The 19,234-nt window shown below is 43.3% G+C and overlaps 1 protein-coding gene and 1 long non-coding RNA gene across 8 annotated transcripts in view; one reads left to right on the top strand and one right to left on the bottom strand.

The window, feature by feature from the left end:
* Positions 1-2: 2 nt before the first annotated feature.
* Positions 3-18,567, bottom strand: LOC138686200 (uncharacterized). 6 transcript variants are annotated; one of them, XR_011325568.1, is made up of 7 exons: positions 18,484-18,567; positions 17,644-17,733; positions 10,252-10,392; positions 8,310-8,407; positions 7,701-7,754; positions 4,654-4,724; positions 3-3,217 (listed from the first exon to the last, which is right to left on the bottom strand). It is a non-coding gene; the product is annotated as an uncharacterized lncRNA (long non-coding RNA). The 6 variants fall into 6 exon arrangements; XR_011325570.1 differs by lacking the exon at positions 18,484-18,567 and adding an exon at positions 10,888-11,260 and having other exon boundaries at positions 17,644-17,734; XR_011325572.1 differs by lacking the exon at positions 17,644-17,733 and having other exon boundaries at positions 18,484-18,564.
* PRDM10 (PR/SET domain 10) overlaps positions 17,691-19,234 on the top strand; it is a 45,594-nt gene continuing 44,050 nt past the window's right edge. Inside the window, exon 1 of one of the 2 annotated variants that reach the window (XM_069788182.1) lies at positions 17,691-17,807. The gene's annotated coding sequence lies outside the window, so the exon portion shown is untranslated. Of the gene's footprint in view, positions 17,891-19,234 lie in introns of both variants that reach the window. The other variant, XM_069788184.1, reaches the window with a different exon arrangement.

The following is a 19,234-nucleotide window of genomic DNA, read 5'->3' as shown; positions in this document are numbered from 1 at the left end:
CTTTAAAATACAGCTATTGAATGACAGTCATAGGTTGTTTCATCCCACCACCAACACCGAGGGCGGGTGCTCACCGGGCTCTACCTGGAAGAGAAGATGGCACGCATGCTGCCAACCATCGTGAACGCAGCAAAGCTCTCCGTATGCTTTAATTAAAACAACTGGCACAGACCCCTGATGACACATCATCATCATTGCCTTCGCCAGTCTGCACGCCGGTCAGCGTGAAACAGCCGTGCCTGCAGTCTCTTTTGAACAACTGGAGGACAGCACAGGTTTCTTTCAGTGCAGATGCTGTGCCACAGCTGGGGCCACTATTTAAGGGCACTTTTCTGGCTTTAAAACCAACCATGCCAAATTTGCATTGACTCTGTTTTTATTTCACCATGTTATTTATAAAAACAAATTTCAAAAAACCAAACATCTTTGTACAAAATGTCGCATAGTTATAAAACATTCCCATTCTCAACTTCTATATTCTTTAGCGTCTCTTACAAGCACTATTTTCTGAAATGGTTGAAGGGAATATTGCTGAAATGTTGCAGATAGGGGTAAATCTGTATGAGAGATCAATAAGCAGCCCAGTTTTAATTAAAACAGCTGACTGGTCCACTAGTCACTTATTACAGTCTCTTTTTTATAGTATTTGAAAAGCCTTAAATCTCTTTTACTGCACTCCTCTGGCGTATATAATTTTCTTTTCAACTTGGCCAAATTCAGTTGGAAAATGGAGTGAACAAGTTTTTTGAAAATTGATAGATTTTCATGTAAATATTTTATTATGCAATATGAATACATGAGTAAATAACAGGAGATTCTGAGCTAAGCTTTTCCCTTTTCTTAAAGGAGGTATTCTTCTTTCTCCCCAGGCCAAAATGTACAAGCTCTTTATACATCTTTGGATAGGGGCTTTCATTTGAGGTTGACTTTATATAGCATTTAAAGTGCTATATAAATTAATATACCTTTAATACTTAATATTTACATAGTACTTGGTGAGTATTAATTAATGTTCACAACCCCTCTGAGAGCTAACATGGCAAAACAGCTACCAAAAAAAAAGAAAAAGGGCTTGTTAATTTGGGGTGTGTGAAGACTTGATTTTGGGGGCACAGCAGAAACTGAAGTAATTGGCTGCAGGTTACCAAGCAGCTCTTGCAATCGAGTCACAAATGTCTTAAGTACAGAGACATGCAAAGTATGATGGCCCTAATGAGAGTCTGAATTTCCACAGCCACATGGTGCCCGTGTCAGAAGTCAGAGCAACAGTACAACCAGAATACACCTAGTCCTCCACCTCAACCTATTTGGATATAATACTTTATGGTGGGGCATTGGCTGTTAACACAAAAGAAAGCAGCATCCCCACAGGCAGGCATGACTTAACCAAACAGATACTTGACTTCAGAGTATTTTTACTGACACAGCCCCGATTACAACAGTGTTACCCTCCATTTTTCCAAAAAGCAATTTCAGTCTGATAACTTTTGGAGAAGTCTCACAGATAAGCATGAGGTATGACCTCAGCTGCATTCTCACCCCCTGTAACATAGCCTGCTCCTAGTACTACACTGCAGACACACCAGCGCCTAAGAGCTGAAGTCCTGCCGCAAGGCTGCAACACAGCATATTCTGCTTCAAAAGCAAGACCATCAGTGCTCGGTTCACTACCTAAAAAACAAGCAACAAATCAAAATTTGAAGAATAACAGAGTCCCCTTCATAGAGAGATCAGTTCTCCCCAGGAAAAAAAGTCCCAGAAAAAAAAAGTTCTAATCCACCTGATCTTGTTCTTTCCTTGGTGGTCATCAAGAGCTCTGAATGCAACTGAATTCACGTGGCTGCTAGGTGGCAGGGAGGAAAGGAGATTGAGGCAGAGTCTCCAGCACAATGCAAATGCGATTCCAGCAGTTGGAGAAACCCAAACACTTTCAGCAGGAAAAGGCTTTGGAGGTGGTTGCTTTCAGATGAGTACTACTCAACATAGGAAGGGCAGGTTACGCGACTGCAGGTATGCTGACACTCACAGTGGTGATGGTTAATTTACCATGGAGATACATTCCAGATGAGAACTGGTAGTTATCTGTCACCTGTGACAACAGTGCCACTTTGAATGAATGCTGTAAGGCTGCGGCATTCCCTAGAACACCTTTCCTGTTGTTACCCCTGTTAGGTGGCAGATTTCATTTTGTTCCAAGAATCCCATTTTATATGCTTGGTTCCAGGGCTTTTAGTGCCCTTTTCCCAGTACATCTGTGCTAACGAAGCACTGAGAATCTCATCCTCACCTTTGGCTGCTACTACTTATTCTGTAAGAAACATTTCAAAGTTAACATCTCTGCCCATTATCACTTGCATGACCACAACTGTGTGAACAGAAAGAACCTATTTATGACCGCAAAAACATGCCCTGAAAGGGCAATGTTAAGCTCTTGATAAAAAGGGCAAAGAGAAGTCGGTGAGGAATGTGTCTGGTACCATTAAAGTCACTGGGAACAGCAACTTTAACGAACTGATGTGCTGAAATCCTGCCAGTACCTGGAGAATGAGTTCACAGAAGTGAGAAAGTCTTTGAATATTCTCACCATTCTCTTAAACCTCACAAATTAAAGCATAAAATTGATCTAACCTGTGAACAGTAATGTTTTGCAGCTCTTTTAATTAAAAAACTTGATTGAAGATTTAAATAGCAGATCATATCATTCATACTAGCTCTATGTGACAGATACAGGCAAGTTCGAGGTTGCAGAGGTAGAGCCGAGTCAGCCTTGGTTTTAGGAGATAGAATGTAAACTGACTTTAGAAAATTACTACAGCACGTGGTGGGCTTGAGTAAAGAGAACTCTATTCCAGCACAATTCGGCAATGTAAGAAAAACTAAACAGTGCTTCTAGAAAAAATATACCGCCCAACTTGCACGAATGATATACAGTTGACTGCCACAACGCATCACGAGCCATACTGCACTTAGGGCAAGACCTCTATCTGTTAACAAGGCTGTATGAGGGGCATAAAGCAATGCAAAACTTTTATTACTCAACTAAAACTTGATGCAACATCCAGCTATATAAGTGCCTTTGGGAAATAATACTTCTCCAAAACCCATAAATAACATGGGAAAGTTGCCATCCTGCTCTGGAATTGGACATCTATATTTGGCTGCAAAATCTCTTTGTGGAAGTCTAGGGTTCCTGCAGTTTTGCAACTCAGTCTTCCATCTGTAATTCAAAAGGACAACACATTGCAGACAAGGTGTACAAAGTCCAGCAGCAATGAGATGAAGGAAACTGCTGAAGAAACTGGGCTTAAGGTATACACAGAGGATGAAGATGTTCCATAGAAAGAGATTAATTGAAAAGATGCAGAGACCTTCTAGGCCTTGAAAGATAATGCAAGGCAGACAGGAGTTTAAAAAAAAAAAAGGCGATTCCAATGGGAATACAATGAAGTTTAGAAAAATGAAAGGATGGAGAATAAATAAGAACAGATGCATTGTAAGTAGAGTTGTACCTTAAAAACAGGGATAAAAGGAGTAATTGCAGGCATGAGGAAAAACAGCATAGGAATATGTGAAAAAGGAAGTGACACAGTAAATAGTGGTGGACAACAAGCCTTTCTGTTTCTACTCAAAGACATCTTTAAAAGGGCTTGGCAAGGAATGGAGGAAAAGTCTACCCCTTATTGTATCAATGAGTCCTTAACTCTTGATGGCCATTTTTCTACTGCTCTGTTCTGTGCCTCAAACAGTGCCATTAAGCTGGCTTTCATGCAGGTATTCTGAGATTTTTCCGGGGGGAGATTTAAACAGCAGGTTGTGCTGCGTTAATCTCAGCCAGCGTGATCCTTGCCTACAGCATGTAACAGACTGTTAAGGAAACAATCGTAACATTAATACTTGCTCTCCCATAACTGCAAACTTCAAAATAACCCCTTCTTTTCAGTTTAGAAATTACTGCTTTGCTGAAGGACATCAGCACAGAAAAGGTGGCAATGCATTGGAAAATGAAAAATACATCAAAGATGCTTAAGGCTAGCACAACAAGAGCATGGCTGCTAAAGGCAGCCACTGGTCCTTCAGTACTCTGCGTATCAATCCTAGCATCGGGAAAATGTGCTACGTCTATGATCTCCTCTCATTTTCTAGATGGAGGGCAAAACCAATGACCATGATGAATTTAACTGGACAGTTTGTTTGTCTGGAAAGAAAGACTACCCAAGACAAATGCAGCATCTGAAAGATACAAGCAATCCTTTTTGGAATAGATTTGCACATCTGTAGGATTCACTATCCAGGAACGGAAATTACCTCTAATATATAATTCAATAGAGTAGTGAGCCCACACTCAGATTCAGGATCCCAAATGCAAAAATAGAAAAGAGCCTAACCACCTTTTTAGCTAACCTTCAGGTTTTGGAATATACAAACTGGGTATTTATGCTGCTCATTTTCTCTCTCCAGATGGGTGCGAGGCTTTGGGCACAGGCAGGATCTCAAGGCAGAATAATGCCTGATGCTTCTGCAAAGAGCTGCAGCAAACACTTAACCGGACACATGGAACTCAAAAGGCAGGGGGTCTAAAGGTCTACAAATAAAGGCATAGTCCTGACACTGGGGGGAGGGAGGAATTGCAGAAAATATTTAGTAAATTCTCACTCTTTTGCATCCTTGTATCTTCCTACAATGGGCTGAAGGCATCCTGTCATCTTCATCTCTTCTAGTCCACCCTTGAAGACAGAAGTGTTGTTTAGTCTCTGAAAACAGCAGGATCAGTCATTCAAACCATTCCCACTTAAACAAGCCGAGCAGTGCAGTTTATGGGAGAGAAGCCCTATGAGAGCTTAAAGAGAGAAAAAAAACCAAACAAACAACCCACAATTAAAAAGAATCCACCAACAACTGAGCATATTTTCCACAGATATGGGCTCATTATGATGTTGAGATTTCTCCTGTTGTCCTTGGACAAAGTTTCTTTCCTCTCCTCTCATCTGCTTGCCTGTCTCACTCAGACAGTCTCATTTCAACGGTGTGAAAGGTTGTTCATTTTATAGAGGCCTTTCATAAAAGATGAAAATTCAAATATGTTATAATTAGCTCCAGTTCCACATAAGTCAGTATTATCGCAGCTTTTATATTAGATCTGAATTTGTCCCACAAATGTGTGTGTCAAATATTACAGTGGAATGATTAATGATACCACACATAATGGAAGGATTAAGCATTGATGCAGGAGAGTTGCTTGAGAGGAACAATTTTAACTTCTTTCCACTCATAATTTATTTTTGTCCTGTACTGTAAAAGAAACCTAAAATTGAAAATAAAAATGGCTTGTGTTACTGGCAAGCAAAAGAAGAGATCGGATCATGATTGAATTCTTCATTCAGTATTCATTGGTGGATTAAAAACCAAATCATCTTAACAAATGGCACAGCAATGAACAACATCAAATGTAAAAACCTTGTCCTGCTGAATAAAGGTAGAAACATTTGCAGCAGCTTTGAAGATAAGTGCAATTCAACAACAAAAAAATCTACCCCTCCCTCTGCAATCAGGTCTGATTCAGTGCCTGTTACATCAGGCATCATGGAATAACCTGTGCTAACAAGCTCTTTTATGGCACACTGAAGTCACTTTTTATTCCCCCCCTTTCCACCCCATTCCCCCCAATCACTTGTTGGTGCACTTACTCAGTTTGCAAGCAACAGGGTGTGTTAGGAAGTAACTTATGACACAGCAACAGACAATAAGGAATTTTAAGATGTCTAGGAGACATGTCATGTCTGATACTGCAGAGCTTTATTACTGAGAACTGTTGTTTTCCATCAGCTGCCCAATACTTTTAAGTGCTTATTTTTCTGGTGCTCTTAAAAGCAAAATAACTCCACCAAAAATTCCCTCCTTACTCACTCTAATTTGATATCAGCATAGACAGCTGCAGTTTACATCATTCTATTTAAACAAACATTAAGGTACATTTCCTGTTACAATAATCATTAGAACCCTGATGGACCCAACCACCCAGTCATTCTTCCTATGTCAACACAGGAATATTTATTTTAGTTTCTTGAAACGCACACCCTGGAGACAAGGGAGTTGTGCACCAGGTACTGCTGGGACCTGCAGCTTTGCCCTCCAGTGCCTCTCACCAGACCACACTTTGGGAAGGAGCTGAAGGGTCTTGTGCTGATAGACAGCCTAGTCTTCAGCTGAGAGTTAGGGGGAAAAAAAACAGTGGGATTTTGGAATTCCCAGGCACAGGAATTAATATTTGCAGACCTCACTCTACACTTTTTTGTTTTTAAATGTCCCAAATACAGACAATGCTCTCAAGTACTATTTATTTATAAACTCTTTTGAGAGCAGCTTCATATTCTGCACTGGGTTTTTTATAACCTTTGAAATGTACAGTTCTTTGGAGGGCCACAAGAAAATGAGAAGTAGCAGTACTTCCACAGCTTTCAAGCTACTAAGGCAGCAAGAAGTTAAAAATGTAGGTTCTCCTGGTGATAAGAAATAAAGAAATACATGTATTTGAAGTCTGTTTCAGTTCAATAAAGGCATGCAGCAAGACACAGGTGAAAGGAACTGGGACATCTGAGTAGAAGATGAATCCCAATGTCTCTGAGGAAAGGAGTGGACTGCCTACAACTTCCACCCGCAAACCCATGGCCCGAGGGGCAGAACAGCCCCCTCAATTCCTCTCCTGAATCACATTTTCTCAGAAGATGAGTCAGCACCCGAGAGGTCTGTTTTAACAAAATCCATGTTGCTCCTCCTGTAACTTTCCGATTGTCATTTCCCATGTTTTGCAAAGGGCTGAATTAAAAGTTGCTCTTTTTTACAGCTTTTTTTACTATCATTTTCCCTCGTGCACAGCAAGAGAGAGTAGCCTGTGCTCTAGCCATCCCAGTTTGCCAAAGGTTGAAGGTGCCTTCCCCCCCCCTCCACCCCAACAATAAAGGCATTTTGCCCCACAATAATGAAAACATCAGTTCGCAGGAAAGCTTCACACCGATACCAGCGTATTCTGCATTTTATGAAGCAAATTACAAGGCTTCTTCCAAGTCTAGGTTTCCCTGCCTTGTCTCAGTCATTTGGTTGACTCCCTAAGGTCTCTACCAAGATGTAGCTCATTGGCTAAGTTATATAAAAGGAGTCTTAAGTAGAGCACTCTATTGAGGTTTGAATTTTCCCTTTAAAATGCAAATGGCTGGTAGTTAATTCCCTTTTGGGATTTAAGAGCTGAATTTAAAATGGGAAATGATGATACAAAAATATACTTCAGAAAGCATTGCAGTATGAGTAACGAAACATTCGCCACATGAATACAGATTCTTCTGGTGAGCCAGACATCTTCATTTATCTGCATTTTAACAGTTTCCCTCAAAACTGCTTTTGGCTAAATTTTTCCTCAACATATTACCTGCTGCAGTCTCAGTGGACTACAACAAGGGCAAAATTTGACCACGTTTTCTATTTTTTAAAAACTCATATATCAGCACATTTAAATATATCAATATTCTATCAGGTATTATAAATATCTCCCTCTTTTCTATTAAAAAAGTCTAACAAGACCTTTTCCATGCTTCCTGAAAATATAGCTGGATGACAGACCTGTTTGCCAGCTCCTTTGTTGACTGGAATGGCTAAAAAGCTATCCAAAAAAGTGTCTACTCAAAGATTTTAAACCAATACGTGCTTACCAATTTCAAAAGGAATGTCTTCCATCTCACTTTTTCATAATTATCGGTTTACTTCTAAGGGGGGGAAAACAAGCATGTATAATTATGTCCTTAGGTCAATTTATGCTTAAACACATACATATGCATGTGCCCCCACAGACACACCCCTACAACCCTACACAGAACTGGGGGATGTGAAGTGCTCTAACCTGCATTTAGAAATCAGAGCGCTCCACTCCTTGCACGATCAGGCCTTAAGTAACACAACTGGATTCCCTGTATTTGTTCTGTCTTCTGGAAAATATACCTTTACATAACCCTTCAAAAGAATTCATTCCTATGCACACAGACACTGGCACAAACGCATACACCCGTTTTAATAAACCTGGTACCGGCAAAGGTTGGAACTGTATCGTCATGATATGAAACCCACAGATCATATGTCTAAAAGGGAACCGCAAAGTTTTCTAGCCTATGTTTAGAAGGGCCTAACCCTGTGATCTAGTTGAAGAACTAGAAATTATTTGTATTTGGATACACTTGCTTTAGTGTGTGGGCGCAGAGCTGGAGCACACGCAGCAGTGTGAAATAGGAGCAGACCCCAACCCAGGTTCCCCTGGCCAATGCTACCTGCTGATCCAGCATCGACTGCAGCAGGAGCCCGGCGCTGGCACACAGGTAGATCCCTTGGCAGGGTCAGCAATTAAATACCTACACCCTCTCAAAACCTGAAAAACAATGAATTACACAAGTCTTATTTCAAGTTTTTCCTCTGTCTATACAAGAAGAGATAGAATATATCAAATATTCAAACTTTTCCTTTTTGCCCTTCTTTTGTTTCCATGTTTTTCTGCAAATTGCATACTGTCCAAGTTCTCCGGGCTCTGTTCTCTCTTTTTTGTTACAGACTGACTTCAATCAAAGCCTAGATCTAAAAGTCCCCAAACAACCAACAAAGAATGTATTTCAGTACGTTAAATTTGAGAAGTCACAATAAGGGCCGTGGTATAATACTGTGATATCACTCACAAAGGACTATTACTTCATTGTGAATGAAAACAGCATCTGGCACAGGGCAGGAAATAATCTACCAAAAAGCATCCACAAAGTACAGCAATGAAAAATAAGAATCAAATGAGTTTACGGCTATGTAAGTTGTTATCTTCATTAAAGGATCTTGCATTGTGAAAATGTTTCTTTAAAGTAAGGGAAGGAAAAACACCGTACACATTAAGTCTTTTTTCTGCCTTTGACTCAAATGCTTGCCAGTAGCTTTTCAACAATTGTGTGATTCACTATTGAGTATTTAATCATGAAAGAACCCTGCATTCTGCACGGTAGAGGGTTCTTTCATTAATTTTTATTTTGTATTTATGTTATCAACCAACATGTCAGCTGTTAAAGAAAACTTGGTGAAAGACTATGAAAGGAGATAAACCCCCAGCAGGTGTTATAGAAATACCGAATTGTCTTTTACTCTTAATTACACCTTTAATGTGTTTTTGCTGTGTTGCAGTTGCTCTATATTAAATGAAATAGTATTTTGTAAAATATTTTTTCTACGGTTTCTGCAACCACTATGAGGAAAAAGTGAATGGGTCAAAAAAAAACTAGGTAAGGGGCAAATTTGGGAAGGCAAAAATGAAAACAGGCATCATCAACAGGTTTCCTAGAAGTTCTGCGGGGAATTAGTGAGGAGACAGCAGAGAAGGGGAGCCAGGCTCTGGAATTCATTACACAGATTAACATAGAAGGAGATGTCTCTCTACAACTTTTTGCATTTGAGGAAGACTGCAAGGATGTGAAGTGGCTCATTCAACTTCTTAGTGTATTCTTGGATGAAACCGAACTCACCAGGGAGATAAATTCAGCCTTATCAGACTGATCCAAGAAGTGTAAAATGACCTAGTCATCTTAGATGTGTTACTGTCCTTTGCCTTCCTAAATACCTCAGCAACTAAAATAATAACTTTCAAGACAATCTCACCATGGTGGCAAAAAAGATATTTCAGTGTAAAAATTGGCTACTGACTGGATGGGCCTGCAGCTGGCAAGTCTCTTGATCAAAATGACTACAAATTTGCTTTAAGAAATGTCTTTGGTATTACTGTGGTCCTCTATTATTCAGGCAAATTCACTAAGCAGCAAATTTCAGAGAATTTTGAAAATCAGGGGTCAAATTGTGGGATCCTTTGATAAAACTCACAGCCCAGATCCTACCACTGTAGTGTATTAGCTTTAAAGAGAGTCTTCCCAAGCAAATGGATTTTAGAGCACTGGGAAATATCAATTCTACTCTGACAGCAAAACTCTTGAAACAAAGCTCAAGAAGGGTCCCTGCAAGATTAAGGCAGAGCACACCTAACATGACGCAGGACATGCAAGCACTCAGCTGGAACTGCAGCAAATATTTTATTGTGAACTGCAGCCTCATGCTCAGGCAAGCAAATCCTGATTTTTTCCACTGTATGCAGGCTGAGGTTACAAGAGTTCAAAGCAACAGTTGAACAACTCTGTAATAACAGAAAAATGCTAACTACTGTCATAACCATGTTTGAAAGAAGGCTCTCACCTTACTGTGTAAATCCACTGCTTTGAAGAAAACACCTCTGTTTTGGGTCAAGCTGGCCAGGTGCCTGGGCACACCTGGAATACATAACATTTAGGCACACCTCAGTAACATCATACATGCTTTGACAACAAGGAGTATTTCCTGCAAGGAAAAAAAAAAAGGAAAAATAAACAAAGAGACTGGCTTAAAATAATTGGGTTACATTCTGTTCACAAAAAGATTTTGGGGAAACAGATTGACAAGTTATTTCTTCATAGCCTACAGTATCTGCATCTCTCCTCCAGTGTCATTTGTCTGAAGCACAGTGGAGGATCTGCCAGAATTCCCTGCTCTCAGCGGCTCTGTGCTTTTCCTCTGTGCAGCAAATTTTCATGTTTTTCCTGTCTGGCTGGCAGCAGAAGTTTTTCATTTGTAGCCATCTGCACCAGGGCAGAGGCTGCAGCTTCAATCTTAATGGCTGTCTCAGATGATACCATTTTCTTTTTGTCAGCTTTAGAGATAAGCCGACATTAAACTCACTGACAAATCTTGGCACTGGCTATAGGTTTACTCCATTTGATACCTATTGTTCTCCTAAGACACTTGTTTTCAAAGGCGTTCAGGTATCTGTCTATAGCGTGGGTGGAATACACTTACGTTTCAAACTCAGTTTAGTTTCAAAACATTCCCTCCTTTAAACTAATCAGTCACTAAAGTAAACCTTTCTCTGCCACAGAGACCACTATCCTCTTGAAGGACACATCCAACTGCAAAGAACTGCTCTGCAAAAATATTTTGAATGCAATCCAAAACGACATTTAAATCAATGCAGCCCCACACTGCTGCCAGTGTCTGCTCGCACAGCTCTCGCTGCAGGGTCAGGTACTCAAACAGGACTCTGCAGTCTCCTATGCCAGAAATGTTGATTGCAGTGCAACACCATCAATGCTGCAAATATTTTTCTTTCACTTCACCACAAAATCCCAGAATACTGTGGGAAAAGTTCAGCAGCATTGTTCTTTGCAAAGGTCTGACTTTCTAATTATCATGATAGAAAACCAAGGAAAAACTTGAAATTATGGCAAGATTCAAACCTCAGGAAAAAAAAAAAAAAGTTAAGCATACAACCTCCTCCAAAATTATAAGCTGTTTTTTTGAACCAGACCCACAAGTTCTTCATTGACAATAATCCAGCAAACATTACACATAAGACACACTCTAAAGCAAAACCTAAGAAAATAAAAACCAAATGCAAACTACTTTACCTAAAACCAGGACTGCTGTAGGGACAAAGCTTTATCTATAACACCCAAACAACAACATTACACCCTGCTAGGGACCTGAGGCCACTAATAAATCTTACTGATCCTGAACAGCTTCACCTGAGGCCTCCACACATGGGCCCAGGAGCTCTATTTAAGCTGAGCCTGGGACTATATTCTTTGTCTAATTCTTGAGCAGTGTTGGGCTTTATTTTGGGGTTAGCTGTACCTGGTTATGGATTTCTGACCTCACTTCCCAGCTTGGTCTTGACTCAGTCTCATTGCTATGGACTTGGTAAGTGACTACAAGATCTTGTCTAATCCTGATTGTTCTCACAAGCTGGTAGCTATGATCTGCAGATTTAATTCTTGTCTGGACCTCAGACCTATCTCATCCTCTTGAACTTGCCTGCTGACCTGGATTTTTAAATGACCCTGACTGCCATCTCCAGGTAAACCTTACTCATCTTGTTCAGGTGCTGAAGGATGAGACTGTAGCTGCTGAGTACTTTCACAAGCTTGGAGATCCAGACTTTTGGATGAGAGCTAGAGACTTCTAAGGGGGAGGTTTTTTTACTCTTAGCACTCAATAAGGGCTTCTAAAGCTGCTTTGGAAAACGCATCATGCAAGAAGAAAATTTCTTTTTAAAAACCCTTTTTCCCCACTACAGCAGAGGAGCTAGTAAGACAGATAAGGGAATGAGGAATGTGTTACACAGGAGAAAATGAAAGAAATGTGGCTTGCATAGTCTAACAAAATAAACTTTGGGAGAGGATATAACTGCTGTCTATAAATGCATCAGGAGAATAAACACTGGGGAAAGAAAAAAGTCCCCTATTTAAACTGCATGAAAGCATTGGCACAAGAACAAATAAGTAGAAATGGGCCTTGGAAAAAAACCAAACCAACCACCCTTGTCTTCAGTGATGTCTTTAGTCTCTTGTTCAAGGCTGCAAGAACAAAAGTCTCAGCTTTTCCTAAGAGAAAGCCTGCCCAGGTTATGTACTGTGGTGTCTGTGATGGAGAGGACTTGGTGGTTTGGAACCACCTCTCCCCACCAATTCCTACATCCATGAGAAGGTCAGACATCTTAATCAATTCTGGGGATGGAGGAATACTGACCATCTGACAGATAGTATTATTTTTCAGTATGTATAAAGATATTTGAGTTTTCCCAGCTGGGAAATTTACTTTTTGCTGTTCTATAAACAGCCCAGATAAACAGAGTGTATGGTTGGTATGTATACTAAATGAGATCATAAAATATGATTTTTTTTAAATGTGGTTGCTGTCTAAACATCTACCATAAGTTATCACTGAGCTTTTTTCCATGCTGCCTCTCTTATTTACCTACTAAGTGTATCCAGAAGCAGGATGAGTATCTCTAAAGATCCTTTCTTTCCCAGCAGAGGCTGGGTAAGACTGACTCTATCATCTCATCATCACTTTTTTGAAAATAACTATCAAAGGGATGTGTATTAACAAGTCTTTTCCCAGGGCTGGGAAACATCTAGAAAAGTTAAAAATCCTCTAAATGTTCACAATTTTTTTAAAAGCCTTCATTATAATGCCTAGGACAATTTTAACAGAGAATATTCAACCTTTATTCAACTTTCTAGCAAACTCAGAAATATCAAAAAGCATTGTTAATAGTTTTCTGAGTCATTCTAGCTTCCTTAATGGAGAGAAAACCCAAATAGCCTCTGTGTTTACTTTGCAGTTGATGCACAAATTATTTCCTACTAATGACAATGCTTCTACATAAGCAGAACTGGATAGTGGTGACACTGAACTTGAGTGAAAAATCAGCCAACAAAGTTGGGTACTTTCAGTGAAATATTGTAAGGCTAATCATGGTTGAACATCTTTCCCAGAGAAGAAATGCATGTACTAAATAAACAGTAATCCCAAATGAAGAAGTAGTTGACCTGGATTTGAAGTTGAACTACATCTGTCCAGTGCAGACTGCTGGGAAGTGCTTCAATAATTAAGAAGTCTTGCAATGCAAAAAACAACTGTGGTGCATCGGTGTTCCTTTAGTTGCTGTAGCCCGTCAGCTGGAGCATTTACTGCTACCACAGCCACCTGGCTGCCTTGCTTAAGGGCCAGCACTCCACAGCACCAGCTGTGCACAAGAATGAAAAATACTTTTCTCACCCTGGAAAAGCTTGCAAACAGGCAGTTTACATCAAGACTTGTGAAATGCTAAACTTCCTTGGTTGATCTCTCTCTTCTCCTAAACCCAAAGACCTCAAGACTCTATCAGAAGCAGCAGCAGCCTTAATAAATATTGTTCTAATGGAGTTGGGGAGATAGTGGTGTGTGAGTGGCAAAGTATTTTCCCTGCAGGCATTTTTGCAGCCAGAACTCGCTTTTCCCATGCCTGTATGGCAGCATGGCTTTGCTAAAGAGGTTTTCACAGTGAACTGAAAGGCTCCCTTTTCCTAAGAAGACGTGATGCACCTTTTAACAAATGCACAGCAAAGATTATGGGGGGGGGGGGAGGTTGCTATGTGAACGGTTTCCTCACTTATTACTGTACCTGTTGCCTATATTTCTTAAATATTGGGGATAAATACCATTTGGGTGGGTATGGATCAGGAAAAGGGTAGCCAATAGTGATAGCATGTGATGAAATGCTTTCTCTAATGGCATGTTTTTGATTTAGTTTTAAGTAAAATCACTTTAAAGTTTTGAGATGATTAGGTAGATGCTATTAAGGCATGCTAATCCCCTGACTTCTTTTAGTCAAACCTTTCCTTGCAGTATAAGGGGATTAATTGAGCTTGTTTTTAAAAAAAAAAGTTAAACCTTTTTTGGGGGGGAGATGACCCTGAGAACCACAATGGGATAACTCTGTTGTGTTTGTATGTGTTTTACATGAGGCCACTTTAATTAAATTTATGTTGGCTTGCTCTAAACCAGTAAACTCACATCACTACCTTCGACATGGTTTGTATTCTCTGGGCAGGAAGTAAAGTAATTACATTTCAGCTGCATTATAATTTAGCAGGTTCTAAAAGAAACATGGAGAGAGCTGAAGTTTTTCCATCTTCTAGATTGGTGTTTTAAATCACAGCCAGCTGCTGACTTGCACAAGGGAAGTTAGATGGGTGCCACAATGCATAACCCAATTTCGTGCACCGTCTAATTTGGAAATCTAGGTGCAAGTACCTACTTATCATGTACAGATGTAGTCCGGGAGGTCAACAGGGCCAGTGAGGCATCATCTGCTTCTATAACTCAAATGAGTTTACAGCACTTCAGCATTTTTCTTTGTCATGTTTTAATCTACATGCTTCTCAAAATGGGATAACATCATGAAGAAAAATCAAATAAGCCCAACAAAACCAGAAACAAAGAGGTATGGACAGGAAAAGACCAAAAAAGCTTTTTAGGAGGTCTGGAAGCCAGAGGGTTGGTGAGCAGCTGTAGGGGACTGTGGTCCAGGCGCAGGAGGCTTGTTTATAAGGCAAACACTTGTGACAGTGGTTTTATTAGGTGAAGAGAATGGATGAAGAGGTTCAAGTGAAAGAGTTGGGTCAAAAAGATATTTGCAAGTAAATGAAATGGGGTGGGGTTGTAGTAGGCTTTTCTCCCTGGAGCCTGAAATGATGGAGAAATGGGCCCTTGCCAGGAGGAGGTCAGTATGCACGCTTCAATGTGGGACACGGTGCTGCAGCTGGGAAAAATGAGCCTTGTAGTGGCCAAAGGGAAGAGACAAAACAGGCAAGAAGGGACACATGCAGCAGAGGCAGCGCTGAAACAGCAGTATACAAATGAGGTGATGCAGAGATGGAGATACAGATCTGATGACCCAGGAGATGGGGGGGGGGGGGAGGAGGAGGATTTGATGAAGGGTTATAGCACTGTACCAGACAATACAGGCAAATGGGGAAATTATTTTATGTAGCTTATTTGAACAATGAAAATTAGAAATAAATAAATTTAACCTTGTGTGAAGGCTTCTCTCTCACAGCATGAGGCTATGGGAAAAACAAAGCCCATGCTGGAGCATCAGAAACAACACATTAAATGTGGGAAATACAATAGGCATTACATCAGATTCCAGATACTGCAGATGATGAATCAGACCAGCATGCTTTTTCTGCATCTGGCAGCTTGTTGCATCCACTGTACACTTGCACTAAATGGGTCTTTCCAAGCTAAAAGGAAAAAAAACCCCCCACCCCAAAACCCAACCTGTGGAATAACTTTTGGAGTATGACCCACATACCAGGAAAGGACAGCCCTGAGGTCCTGCGGTGTTTTGTGCCCAGTTGAAGAACTACGTGTCTGCATGAAAACATGGCACAATAGTGTGTTTGTGTCTGAGCCAGTAAGTCTTCAAAACGTTAGGGAGATTCTTGGAAATCCCGAATAAAAATACAACACTGAAAACACTTTTGATTTTTTTTTTAAAAGTAACACATATAGCTGTTGAGACTTATGAGAAATAAAGCAGTTTTGTTAGGTCTTATGTATTTCCTTGTGCTATTTGTAATCCTAACGTTTTAGCATGGTGTAATGAAATTGAAACTGGTTTTATAGGTTAGAGGAATAAACTGACTCCATAACTCTCATAATTCAAATTAAGAGAACAGCCCAGAGAAGTCAAGAAGTATTATGGAGGGGAAGAAAACAACCCCCAAAGCCCAACAAACTTCTAATTGGTAACTAATTCTGCTCACTTAAGTTTTAAAATCCTTTCTTATCTAGCATTTTAAGGTTATGTTCCTAAGCACAAGTTAGAAAATTTTCTTTTTTTTTTTTTTTTTTTTAAAATCTTTATTACTCATGGAAGGCATGGGTCAGTACAACAGGGGCTGATTTCAATATACACCTGTACCTCTTAATTTAAAAGACTAGATCGGGCTTTAAAAAGAGAGACCTAGTGGAGAAGTAGATGCTTAATTGCACCAAGATCTGACCTCTTGCTACTCTCCTAGGGCAGAAAATGAAGAGAACCAGTTTTTGTAAAAGCAGTGATTCATCTTTAACCAAAATTTACCCTTCCTCTACTACTGGATTTTGGGTCAATTGGCCACAATAGCCTGTTACAGAATCTGCTGCTGCCCACGCTTCAGTGGAACAGTGTTTATTAGGCACATACACACATGCAGTTCATGAAGCCATTTGGAATAAATTTAAAAGGTACTAAACACAGAGATTGTCTTATTTAAGAACTATCTGCTGAACTATTCGATCAAATAGCTTTCTGAGCGTATGCTAATGTCAAATAAGGAATAAGAAAAGCGGTATTTTTCCATGCCACCATAATACAAACACCTCTTTAAGATGAGCGGCAATGAAAGGATGGTAATAACCCCTCTGGAATGACCAATTAGTTAAATTTCTGAAGAATAGTAATTATTATCCTTCTCTGAGCTGACATTTAGGACTTGAATGCATAAACCACGATAAAAAAGAAATACCAGCACCAGTCTCAGTCCCTTTAGGCAGAAAAGAGCCCTTTTGGGGACGTTTCCTCACAGGCTGACCCTCGACCAGCAAATAGCTCTGGCTTCAGCTTTTAATTTGTAAGTGTATAAGTAAAATGACAGCGAAACCCGCTGGACTGCTGTTTTTGACACCGTTTCGGACAATTACACTCCGAGGGAGCCGTGGAGCGTCGGGGCCGTCAGCCAGGCGGATGCGACACAGAATCCCACGAGAGATTTGGGCCTCACCTCCTTAATCTAGTGGGGAGAAGGAGATGGAATGGGCCCTCCTTGCCATGTAAAAAAAAAAGGGGGGGGCGGAACGGGACACACACAGAGGGACAAACCCCGGCACCCCGCCCCGCGGCCGCCCCAATAAATCACTGCCGGTCACTCGGAGACCGCTCCTCCCCGCCAGCAGGGGGCGCCCTGCCCCGCCCCTCCCAGCAGGGGGCGCTGCTCGCCTCTCCCCCCCACCCCACCCCTCCACACACACACACTCCCCCCCCCAGCGGGGGGGGCGGGGCGCCGCGATAAGAGGAGCGCTTTGATTGGTGATATGGCCCCCGGCGGAACGGAGCGGGGATGAGAGCGGCGCTCTGATTGGTCGCGCAGACTCGAAAGGGGGGGGGAGTAAAAGCCCGGGCAGGGGTTCCCCCCCCCCTCCCCGTGGATCAGGGTCCCCCCCCTTGCTCCCCGGCCCCCTGACCTGGCCGCCTCCGAGTCTTTTCTTGAGGGCTTTTATGCCCTATCTTCGCGGGCGGAGGCGTTTCAGCCAATCAGCGTGCGGCGCCACGGCCTGTTGCCAGGCAGATTATGGTAATGAGGTCCGGGCGGCCGCCCCCCCTCCCGCTCTGCAGCTACCATTGTGAGGTGAGGACAGGTGGGGGGGTTTGGGGCCGCAGCGGGGCCGGCGGCGGCGGCCGGGACGCGGCACCCGCACGGGACCCCCTCAGGTAACGCGATGGGACGGTCCGGGAGGGAAGCCCGATCCGGGGGCGCCGCGGGGACCAGCCGGGGGTTTTGGACTTGTTGTTTTAGTCGCACCCAAGATGGCGCCCAGAGCTGGCGGCTCCTTAGCGCTGGGGACGGGATAAACCGTTCGCTCCCAGGAGTGGGGGGGGGGGGAGCAGGGCGCAGTCATTCCCCTTCCCCCCCCGCGGGAGAGGTACAGTCCGCTTCCCCCCCCCTCGCCGCCACAGCCGGGATCCCCCACCCGCCCCGGACAGAGGGAGAAGGGCCTGCCCCCACCCCTGTTTCCCCCCCTCTCTGGATGGTACAGTCCGGACCCCAGCACCTCAGTGGCGGGGGGGTACCGGAACCATCTTGTTCCCCCCCCCCAGCACTGTGGGCGCCTAACGCCCCCCCCCAATTACTCTGGGCCGCTCGCTACCCTCGCCCCGTGGTTAGACCAGGTCCCCCACCCTCGGCTGCTGGGCCGTCCCCTCTCCTCTGCCAGCCCGGCGCGGCCTCTCGCCGCCAGCCCCCGTCCCCGTCGTCGTCCCCCCCCCGCCCCCCCCGGGGGCCGGAGTGGTTGGGGCTGACTGACCGTTGGGCGCCCTCACGGGGTGGGGTGGGGTGGTGGTGGGGTGGAGGGGGGCGCTGACAGCGCCTCGCGCTTCCTCGGGGCGTGGGGGGCGGGAGGAGGGTGCGGCTGCGGTGGTTTCTCACACTGGGGAGCGGTGGCGGGAAGCGGGCTGGGGGGCACCTGCGCCTCCTGATTGGCCGCTCGCCTCGCGCCCCTGCCTCCCATTGGCCTAGTTAGGGGAGGGGGCGTCGCACCCCCGCCCCTGATTGGCTGCTGGTGGTGGCGGTGGTGGGGCGCGGAGGGTATATAAGGGGGAGCGGGTAGCGGGGGGACACACACCTGCAGTCTGGGCTGAGGGGAGCGCTGGCCGAGGGTCGTGCTTGTGTGGGGGGGTCCCTTTGGGCACCAAGATGGGCCCCAGCAGGGAAAAGCTCAGGTCTGGCTGGTCCTGGGGCTTGGGGCAGGGAGGTGGTAGCCCCGTGGATAGGCTCGTCCAAGGGCAGAGCAGGACCAGGCTGGTGGGTTGGGGCCTGCCGCTGAGTCCAAGCTGCGGGAGGTGGTTCCATCCGTGGAGGGCCTGAAGGAAAGGGCAAGGCCCGTGTGTGAGCAGAAGGAGCTTCTGCAAGCGGCAGCTGTGGTGTTTGCCACCGCTCCGCGATCGTTGGTCTTGGTGGTGGTGGTGGTGGTTGCCTCTGCCAGACAAGGCCGTTCTTGTGGTCTGAGATACCGTTATAGCACGTGGCTGTTTGATCTTGCGGACCTCTCGAGACCC

This window comes from Haliaeetus albicilla, chromosome 7, assembly GCF_947461875.1.
Source record: "Haliaeetus albicilla chromosome 7, bHalAlb1.1, whole genome shotgun sequence".
Lineage (NCBI taxonomy): Eukaryota > Metazoa > Chordata > Aves > Accipitriformes > Accipitridae > Haliaeetus > Haliaeetus albicilla.
The sequence above is the reverse complement of the archived record's forward strand: the minus strand, read 5'-3'. Positions and strand labels throughout refer to the sequence as shown.